Source organism: Caretta caretta, chromosome 25 (assembly GCF_965140235.1).
Source record: "Caretta caretta isolate rCarCar2 chromosome 25, rCarCar1.hap1, whole genome shotgun sequence".
NCBI lineage: Eukaryota > Metazoa > Chordata > Testudines > Cheloniidae > Caretta > Caretta caretta.
Genome location: NC_134230.1, coordinates 3,948,866 through 3,959,870, shown reverse-complemented (window position 1 = coordinate 3,959,870; position 11,005 = coordinate 3,948,866). Strand labels below are relative to the sequence as shown.

At 41.9% G+C, this 11,005-nt stretch overlaps 1 protein-coding gene across 9 annotated transcripts in view; it reads right to left on the bottom strand.

Annotated features, from left to right (window-relative positions):
- Nucleotides 1-1,304: 1,304 nt before the first annotated feature.
- Nucleotides 1,305-11,005, bottom strand: part of SPPL2B (signal peptide peptidase like 2B) — a 105,519-nt gene continuing 95,818 nt past the window's right edge. For 7 of the 9 annotated variants that reach the window (XR_007353984.2, XR_007353977.2, XR_007353978.2 and 4 more), the window contains one exon: nt 1,305-4,595. The gene's annotated coding sequence lies outside the window, so the exon portion shown is untranslated. The remainder of the gene's footprint in view (nt 4,596-11,005) is intronic. The other 2 variants (XR_007353979.2, XR_007353982.2) reach the window with 1 other exon arrangement.

The following is an 11,005-nucleotide window of genomic DNA, read 5'->3' as shown; positions in this document are numbered from 1 at the left end:
AGTGAGACAGCTGCCTGACAGATGTCTGGGACCTGTGTGCGGAGCCGTTCATCTCTAGAGGAGTCCTTCCTCAGAACCAACTTGCGTGTCAACGGTACCGGATCACTGCGCACCGAGGAAGGGGCACTTGGGGCCAGGTCCACCGCACTGGGGTCCAACTAAGGCTGAAGGCTCCATAAGCAGAACTCGGAGGCACTGTGCTCTGTCCTAGAGGGTCCTGGGTCGAAACCCTCTACAGATTTTACAATGGTCCCTAAGATGACCCTCCCCAAGACACTTCAAGCACAAAGTGTGTGGGTCACTTCTTGGCATAAATCTGATGCAGTCAGAGCACGGCTTAAAGCCCGGGGACTGAGGCATACCCCGGAGCAGGGGAGAAGCGTGTGTGTGTGTGGGATGCCCAAAGGAAACTTATGAGAGAAAAAACTTACTACTAAATCTAACTATATACACACATGATACTGTGAAGCCATGTGCTTGCCAAGGCATGAGCAACAGGGAGTTCCAGCTAGCCATCACAGGCGGTAAGAAGGAAATGAGAGCGGGTCAGGTCGGCAGGGCCCTATATTGGGCGCCATGAGGACGCGACTGCAGGGGGTGCCCAAGCTGACCCTACGGATACTGCTAGGGGAAAAATCTGCCAGCTGTCGTGCACATGGAGTGCGCATACAGATTGAAATTAACATGAACAAGCACTCAAAGAAGAGCCTCCACTTCTTTTATGGCCCATCTATGCCGCATTTTCACAGTGTCAGTTACTGTGGTAGAGCCCGTCAGAGTGGAGAAAATATCACGTTTTAATAGAATTTTAATGTTGCACTCTGTCCGCATTGGCCAACTCTTTTAAAAAATTTTAAACAAAAAAGAACAGTGTGTATGATAACACCCATTTTTTCATGTTCTGTGTGTATATACATCTCCTCACTGTATTTTCCACTGAATGCATCCAATAAAGTGAGCTGTAGCTCATGAAAGCTTATGCTCAAATAAATTGGTTAGTCTCTAAGGTGCCACTAGTACTCCTTTTCTTTTTAATGAAATAGAAAGTGATTCATGCAGAAAAATATAGTGTAGCTTTTGGACCATGGCAGCTTCCTTTAGCATTAGTCTGTCAACCCCGCTGGTCAACCGGGCTTTAGGGTCCATACAAGGCTTTTTGTGGATTCTGTTTCTCAGGACCAGATATTTTAAAAATCTGCCTGACACTGTCACTGTGGAGCATTTGAAATATTGACATCCCATCCCACCCTTTCTGCCATCCCTATCCCCATTAGTAAGAGTTTGCCCAAATCAAGCCAAAAGAGTTTTAATATATAAAAAGCATGTATTTAACATTTGCAATGACAATCAATAACAATACATATTTGAATAAAGAGGTACATGAGGAGGGGGGGTTGTGGGTACAGGCACAGACCTCAATTTTCATTCAATACATTGCCCACTCAAATGTGAAAAATATTCAACAAAACAATTTGAACCAAATATTTCATTTTAGAATCACAGAATATTAGGGTTGGAAGGGGGTCATCTAGTCCAAACTCATGCTCAAAGCAGGACCAATCCCCAATTTTTGCCCCAGATCCCTAAATGGCCCCCTCTAGGATTGAACTCACAACCCTGGGTTTAACAGACCAATGCTCAAACCACTGAGCTATCCCTCCCCCCATTATAAATGATTACTAGTGTTCTTTTCATTCAAACTGTAGTTGAGTGTCCTAATATAAATAATCAGGTCACTACTTGTCACCAGTTTTTAATCTACAAATGCGAAAGCAAATTTTGTCATTTCATTGCAACACACCGACCCCTCCCTGGCAAGTAAAGAATATGGTATATAGCAGTTTGGCACGGTCATATCCACATCTCTTAAATTTAGAAGGTACATAACTCTCACTAGATTGTCCGTACCATGCAGCCATGAATTTGGCTGCTTGTTCAATGGCAGCAGGCATTGCTGCATTGATGTCACACAGCAGAGAGAGAGAGAGAGAGAATCTAGCTTGCAGAATCATCAACACAATTCCTTTGTCGAGATCCAAATAGGAAGCTGCTGTATCATAGCCTGAGTGCGTACAGGCAGCTAACAGTCTTAGTACAGTGTTCCACCGTTGCTCTGCAGTAGCATAGATGTTTGTTACAGATCTCTCTTTGATTGGGGTTTCATAATTATCAAAGACGTTAGGCCCTGTTCAAGATAAGGGTGCTCTTGTCTTATAAGACAAATACATCAGTGATAATACTGACATTCTTACTGATTTCTGTTTTGCAACCATAACCATTTGTTGTACGAGGATTTATTGGCTCTCTCATTTGAGGTGGCTGTATTTTCTTTGTTGATCATCACATCTCCCTGGTTTATTTCCACCGGGTTATTGTCTCTGCCTCTGATGACTAGTTTGTGCTTTAGTGTGTGTCATTGGTCAAACTTCTTGTCTTGAATGAGTTCTGTATGAATGATGTCAGTCAACTGTTTCTTATTTTCAGTAACTGTCAAGACAACTTTCAGTGGAGGTAGCTGTGTACTTATACTCAACTGATGCACTCTGCTTGCTTCTGTGGCTCTGGTGGATCTTGTGACACTCTTTGTGCTGAAGTCTTTGTACCTGTCAAAGACAAGATGTACATCACTTGTGTTTACCATAGACTTTGAAATTGGTCAAAGTCCTTGATGATGCCGCTTGAGTAACCCAAGGAATTGTTGAACCATCAATGACTGTGCAGGATACTTCTTGTGAAGTATGTCTAGTTGACATTTCTGTCTACAGCTGCTTCTTTAGGTTAGACTCAGCCGTAGAAATCCTCATGTAACCAGTTAGTGAACATGGACACTTGTACAGGATCCAACTCGTATGACAAAATATTGATGATGAGACAAAATATTGACGTCAACCTCTCATGAACTTGCTTGTAGGCCTATCACTCTTGAATAGTGAAGGTTAGTGTCATACCTTTGTTGGACCCACCTGTACATGTTTTATTTGTCACTGAGTGTCTACTATCCTTGGTATTGTCTCACAGAATCCTGTGGGCCAGCAATGTTGAATTCTTGCATTTGGTGAATTCCAGTTGTAAGTGTGTACATTGACACTCTATAATGTTTACTATTGCCTCTGGGTGCTAAGTGAAGTCTAGGAGATCAGTGAATGAGGAAAAGAGTTGAATCTCTGTTTGGTTTATAATCTGCTAATGCCTATAATTGTCCAATATTTGAAAATTAATTCTCATGAGTAAATATGCAAGGATTTGTTGTCAACATGCTTTGTGAGTACAAGAAGATTATGGCTCAGTGGGAAGGTGGGGGTGTACTGGCAAGATATACGGATTATACAGACACCAATACAGACATTACATATACACCTCTTTGCTAATTATGTTCCGTAACAAAATATTAGTGTGCGGCTTTCATTAAAAATAATTGAAATTCAATTAAAGTGATTTCACTCTCACCTGGCTTGAGAGTTTGGAGGGAAGTGGTAATAAGTGCTCAGATTTCAAAATGCTCAGGAGTGACAAGGTGTCATAAAGCAATTGTTTTGAATTTAGGATACTGAAATTCAGAATCCACATAAAACCACCACCACTGTATGGACACTAAACAAGGGCCCAAAACTTGCATTTGGCTACCGGACTATACAGTATGAAATACTAGTTTAAAGGATTCAGTTCAGGTTTACATATGCACAGTAAAATATATGACTCCACAGGAACTAAGATTAATACCCCCTTAGTGTTTAAAATCTTCACTCTACTAATGGATATGCTGTGTTTACACATTATTACAAGGCCCTTCCACGAGCCAGCCCATTAGAACTGGTCTGTAGATTATGCACCCCACAGATAAGCCTCTCTCCCAAAATCAGCTTCTGTGAAGCATCCAAAATAAACCAATTTTTAATAAACACATTCCTATATCTTGTCTTTTAAATGTTCTCCATATTGGGGTGGAATGCTATGATTTGGTCTAAACGTTCCATCTGTTCCACACATGAAGCAGCACCAGTTCTCTTTTGATAACACAACATTGGTTTTGTTCAATCAGCACTCATGCACAACTATGTCTGTCTCCACTTTCTTCACCATGGTAGTAGTAGCAGAATCAGTAGGGATATGACTAACCTACACATACTGAACAGACCTTTCACCTCAAAAGGCTAAAAAACCTACCATAACCCACCCTACAGCAAACTGTCCTACTGCAGTGATATTTTTCTATTTTTAATATGTGCCCAGAATGAAATTGTTGGGTCCCATATTTATTCTGTCAGAAGCTCCCAGGATCAAATATGCTCATTTGAAAACTCAGTATTATCCAAGTGCCAACACAGTAAACTTAATCTGTGAGCCAATACTCAAGCTGGGCTTTTGCTGACTGACTTCCAACTGTAGACCCTTTGTTCATGGTGATGAATTTCATTGACAATGCCACTGCTAATGTACTAGGCAGAGAGAGAATCCACTTGCTCTCCCATAGCTGGTGTTGGCTCTGCAGGAGTATGAGATGTTGAGGTTGGTTAGTTGAGGTTGTTCCGGCTTTGAGCAGGGGGTTGAACTAGATGACCTCCTGAGGTCTCTTCCAATCCTAATCTTCTATGATTCTATGAGGAATAAAAGCCTATCAGTGACAGTAAGTGAGCAGGTGAGTCCTAAAGACACACAAGAAGCAGACAGATATCAGATATCATCCTGTCATTACCAAGGCTTGAAATAAAGAGCTCTACTTGCATAAACAACAAGAGGTCTAAGAATCAGAATCCTTGCCCGCAAACTGAAAACAAAGCAGTTCACGCACACAGCCACCAGTTTCAGTTGGTAATGGCAGGGGGGTGGGGGGCAGAGGGAAATCAGAAACAGACAGCCCACTGCTATCTTACCATGCAAGCATGTTGCTAAGTGTGTTGGCATCATGCATAAGTTCACTGGTCACATCTATAGCATGCCCAAACCTCTACTGTTAGCTGTGGAAACCCACTGAAGGGATCACTGTCACAGCATACAGGGGCGTGTGTGGAGTCTTCAGGTTCAGGGTCTCTACTCCTTTTGTTTCCTTGCTGTGCACACACTTAAGCATCTTAAATTTGGGTCCATGGTAAGGGAGGATGTGCCATTTTTATACCATTGTTCTGACCACAGCCAAACTTTTAAGACAATAGATGTCTGGTAAGATACTATTTGGTTAAAAGACAAAGTTAAAAAATACTGCATTGGGAATAATCTCACCAATTACTGCCTTGCATATAATCTACCATTCTCGAACAAAGTGACAGCTAATCTTCTGCAAGTACGCTAGACAGGTTGTAGTCATTGATCAGCATTCTGTTGATCTTAGATCTACTACAGTATCAGTGGCTGACAAGAAGACTGTGAGATGTGGACCTGGATTCCATGGTTCATGCATTTGTCATTCCTAGGCTTGATTACAGTTGAAAGTGCAGGCCAAGAGGAAGGCCTAGGTATTCAGAAGAGCTCCTACATGTTACATTAACATAGGCACAAAACAAAGGCACCACACTGCTGTACACAATCTACTTGTTCCTGATCCAATACAGGATCCAATTTGAAGTTAGGTCTTGATCTTCAAAGCCTTCAACCGACTGTGTCCTGGCTACATTATCTGTGACCCCAACCAATCATGATAGCGGCTTTTAGCAGAGATACTGGGCTGGTGATGACATCTAAGCTGAAACTTGCATGTACTAGGGAATCTGGTGATATCTCAGCAGCTGGCCTACAGTTAAATTCCTTTCTTCCAGATATCAACATGACCATTGGTTCAGTGTTAAATGCAAGGCCCATATGTTTATCATTCTTTTGTCTCCTCCCAATTAATAGCCTATGGATGGCAGCAGCCCTTCCCATACTCTCCTGTGGAATTGCACGAAGAAGACAGGAGAAGAATGGAGTTTTAACTTTGGCTGTACTCAGATACCATGCCATGTGCATGTTAAACTTAGAGAGCTCAGCAAAGAGCCAAATTTCTTGTTTCAATGTCCAGAGACACCCTCTTGTACCTCATATTGCTATTCTATTCAGAAAGTGAGACACAAGCTTATTCGGATCAGCCACTAATTTCTAAGGGACTGGTTATTGTTGAAAAAATGTTAGATCAAATATCTACATATTTTGGAGAGCTTTCTTTCCAAACAGTTTATGAAATTCTTTAAGTCTGAAAAAGGGCAAAGGGAAACTTGTATCTATTCAGCTGTACATGATTCTTCCCATATATATTGCCATTTACAGCCTTAGAAATTGCATTATAGCGAATGCAAGGAGTAATGGTCTCAAGTTGCAGTGGGGGATGTTTAGGTTGGATATTAGGAAAAATTTTCTCACTAGGAGGGTGGTGAAGCACTGGAATGGGTTATCTAGGAAGGTGGTAGAATCTCCTTCCTTAGAGGTTTTTAAGCTCAGGCTTGACAAAGCCCTGGCTGGGATGATTTAGTTGGGGATTGGTCCTGCTTTGAGCAGGGGGTTGGACTAGATGACCTCCTGAGTCCCTTCCAACCCTGATATTCTAGGGCTCTATGAACGCTTCGCTCAAGCAAAGGCCTGCTGACTGCTGCAAGTGAGAGTTCATGACAGTGGCATTCAATCATGAGACTAAAGAAATTCCAGTGCTGAGCATCACTCCCAAGAGCCCTTGTGAGGTATCATTTGAAATTAATAACTCATTAATCATTGGTTTCAGAGTAACAGCCGTGTTAGTCTGTATTCGCAAAAAGAAAAGGAGTACTTGTGGCACCTTAGAGACTAACCAATTTATTTGAGCATGAGCTTTCGTGAGCTACAGCTCACTTCATCAGATGCATACCGTGGAAACTGCAGCAGACTTTATATATACACAGAGAATATGAAACAATACCTCCTCCCACCCCACTGTCCTGCTGGTAATAGCTTATCTAAATCATTAATATTCTTGTGTGCTGTATGTACACAATGGGTATTAAGAGTTATGGATATATGATGGAATTATGACTAACATGTGCATAAAACAGGTCTATCTTAGACCAAGGAATGTGCATTTTATTCTCTGATCAGCCTGATAGTCAGGCAAAGACAATGAAGATCCATATTTACAAATAAGCAGAAACAGGACCATCAAGATAGCAGGGGGAGAAGATGGCAGGAAGCAGAACACTTTGTATTTCAGCAAACACACGTGGGGGAAGAAAGATCATGGAGCTTCCTTCGCCACCACATTCCATGTTGCCTTCCTCACAGCTTGAATAAATTTGGGGGTATCCTTTGGAAGAATCCATTTCAAAGGAAGGGGTAGAGAACCCCAAAGCTCTCTCTTCTACCTAAGTCGACAAATGTACCAGTACCTTTGGGCCTCTGAAAGAAATCCTGACTGAGGAAAGGGTCAGTCACAATTCTGCTGGAAGAGAGGGGGGTGAGAAAGGCTATCTTGAACAAAGCCTGGAACCAAACCTTGCTAGATTAAGTTTTATACCCGAGTTTTCACTTTTATTTGCTTGTAACCATTTTAACTTTCTCTCTTATATATAAACTCACTTAAAATCCTATCTCCTTTTGTTAATAAACTTCTGTTACTATTAAGCTAAACCAACAGTGCTGTTTGTACTAAAGTGGTTGTCAACGCCAATTAATGTGGCAAACTGGTGTGTATTTTGTCTCCTTAAAGGAGCAAGCAAACCGTACAATTTCTTTGAACTGTCCAGGAGAGGGATGGACATTGCAAAGCATATGGTTTGGGGAAAATTTGGGACTGGGAGTGTGTTGGGGTCACCCTGCTGGCTGCAACCCAGGCCAGTGGAAGCCAGAGTGGGGCGGTGGGGCTGTAGACAGGGTGCTGGGGTCAGAGCTATTGGTACAGGGCTGTCTAGTACACACACTCAGGGTGTGACCTGCATGCTGGTAGACTGGTTGAGAGTGGCCTAGGTTAGGAGCTGCAACAGTAAGGCATGGTGAGGCATGCACGGTTACTCATAATGGTATGGACTGCACCCCAGAATGTGACACTGTATGAGTAATTTATCATGAAATATCACAATATATTTAAGATAGTCAGGTTGGATTCCAAAAGCACTTAACCGCCATTAAAAGTCAGTTAGGTGCTTTTGAAAATCCCATTCAGCAACATTATTGGAAATAACAACTAAGCAGTGGATCTTTTTGCTGCCACAGAGCTCCTGTATAACTGATCTTTATCACAAACTGTCCCCCATCCTTTGTCCATGCTACCCCTTGAACCATGTTTAGTGTTTTGAGATCTATGGATGAAAACTTTTATTCTACTTGAAATTCTTGAACCAGCCTGATCTCAACTTACTGTACTTGAAACTCCTACAGAACCAAACTTTTGTCCCAAAGCACTGTAGTACACCATCATGTACAATTACCAACCCAGTCCTGAGCAGTGTAGTTTCCCTTATCATGAGAAATACCATCTCTTGTATTTCAAAGTGAAACTACACCCCAATTTGTATAGCTTTGCATTATGAATATTCACAGGGTAAGAATAACTGGTCACCCTGAATAACTTGTGACATCTCTTTCACCCCAACTACTCAATTACATTTGGCACTTCTGAGCCTACTGCTGAAGATGCTGTCTTGCTAAAGACTGATGTTATTTGTGACCCAGATGGTACAAGTGCCCCACGGAGCATATTCCTAACGCATTTTCCAAATTGCTCTAACAAGCATTAAAAAGGAGTTCCACAAAATATTTTGTTTTTAAATAGAGTGAAATTGTCTTTTCGGCAAGGTGGCTGCCTACAGGAGTGGGTTCAGAAATACCAAGTTTAATAGAGAACTTGGGAACAAAGCTAAGTTACAAACAGATCATGAATGTGTGTCTGTGATCATTTATACTTAGGGCCCTACCAATTCACTGCCATGAAAAACGCATGATAGACCGTGAAATCTGGTCTCCTCCCGAAAATCTGGTCTTCTATGTGCTTTTACCCTATACTATACAGATTTCATGTGGGAGACCAGTGTTTCTCAAATTGAGGGTCCTCACCCAAAAGGGAGTTGCAGGGGGTTCACAAGGTTATTTTAGGGGGGGTTACAATATTGCCACCCTCACTTCTGCGCTGCCTTCAGAACTGGGTGGCCAGAGAGTGGCAGCGGCTGACTGAGGGCCTGCCTCTGCAGGCAGCAGCGCAGAAATGAGGGTGACAATATTATACCAGGCCACCCTTACTTCTGCACTGCTGCTGGTGGTGGCACGGCCGCTGCCTTCAGGGCCAGGCTCCTGGCCTGCAGCTGCTGCTCTCCAGCTGCCCCGCTCTGAAGACAGTGCCGCCGCCAGCAGCAGCGCAGAAGTAAGAATAGCAGTACCACAACCCCCTACAATAACCTTGCAAACTCCCCCCCCCCAACTCCTTTTTGGGGTCAGGACCCCTACAATTACAACACCATGAAATTTCTGATTTAAGTAGCTGAAATAATAAAATGTATGATTTTTAAAATCTTTTGACCGTGAAATTGACCAAGTTGGACTGTGAATTTTGTAGGACCCTATTCATACTGGTGGCCTGAGAAAAATGAATGTCTTCCTTTAAAGATTATCACACTGACAGGCTGGCTTCATAGCACATTTGTTTCATACTCATGTAAAATAAGGCTGGATAAAATAGACCAGTGAACAGAGTAACTGAAAATTTTAATCAGCAATAACATCACTGAGGGCTTATAAACAGGTCTGAAAGAATTTTGACACACTTAATAGAATTTGTGTCCACATTCAACACTGTTTTAAGAACGTGTACTAGGGAATCTAGAAGGGTAGCGTAGGAGGAGCATACATTTTAAATAAAGCTGTGCTCACCATGGTAATAAAAGTAAGTCAGGCCAGCTGTGGTACAAACCTATGGGAAAGAGACTGTTGGGCACAGTTCTACCAAAATTTGGCCTGACAACTGATTTTGGAACACAGACGTACTGCTTTGTAGTGGTAGCATGGCCAGGGTGGGTACCTTGTGTAAGTCATCCTGGAAATAAAGACCGTATTTATGGGATGAATATTTCTGTGCAAGACATTGTGTCCTAGTGTGTGTGTGTGTCTAGTATTCATTGTTTTACTACAGAGGTGCCTAGAAATCCCAATCAAGATCAGGACACCATTGTGCTAGGTGCTGAACAATTTGAAGAGCTTATAATAGAAACAGATAGGATAGACCAAGGATGAGAGAAAGGCAGCATTATCTCCATTTTCCAGATGGAGAACTGAGACACAGAGAGGATGAGAGGAAAGGAAATCTGTGGCTGAGCTGGCAAGTGAACCCAGATCTCTTAACTCCCAGTCCACCACCTTAACTACCAGAGCATCCTCCCTGTCCTAATGTCTTTTGGACAACAACGACAGAAACTGAAACTCTCCAAAATGATTATTTTTATTAAAAAGAAAAGGAGTACTTGTGGCACCTTAGAGACTAACCAATTTATTTGAGTATGAGCTTTCGTGAGCTACAGCTCACTCATGCTCAAATAAACTGGTTAGTCTCTAAGGTGCCACAAGTACTCCTTTTCTTTTTGCAAATACAGACTAACACGGCTGTTACTCTGAAACCTATTTTTATTAATAAAATCAAATTTTGGGCAACTCTATGGCTCTATAAATTGGAAAGAGAAGAGGATTCAGTTAGTCAAGAAAAGGTGGCAGGGGATTCAGTTTCTCCTATATGCGAAGGTGTTAAATCAAAGTCCAGGAAGCCTAGAAAGAAAGAAAGGACCAGTGGATTGATATGGGAATAGAATCAGTGAGAAATGATTGAATAATTGGAGTCAGCAATCTCAATATCTAAAATTAAGTCTGAAATTAATAAATTATACAAAATACTACTCTTGTTTTATAAGCCCATTCATTCATAGAATCATATAGAATCATAGAATATTAGGGTTGGAAGAGACCTCAGGAGGTCATCTAGTCCAACCCCCCTTCTCAAAGCAGGACCAACACCAACTAAATCATCCCAGCCAGGGCTTTCCATTGTAGTAGTTGGTGGGATCTTTAAAGAAGTGTTAGACAGGCCAGAAAG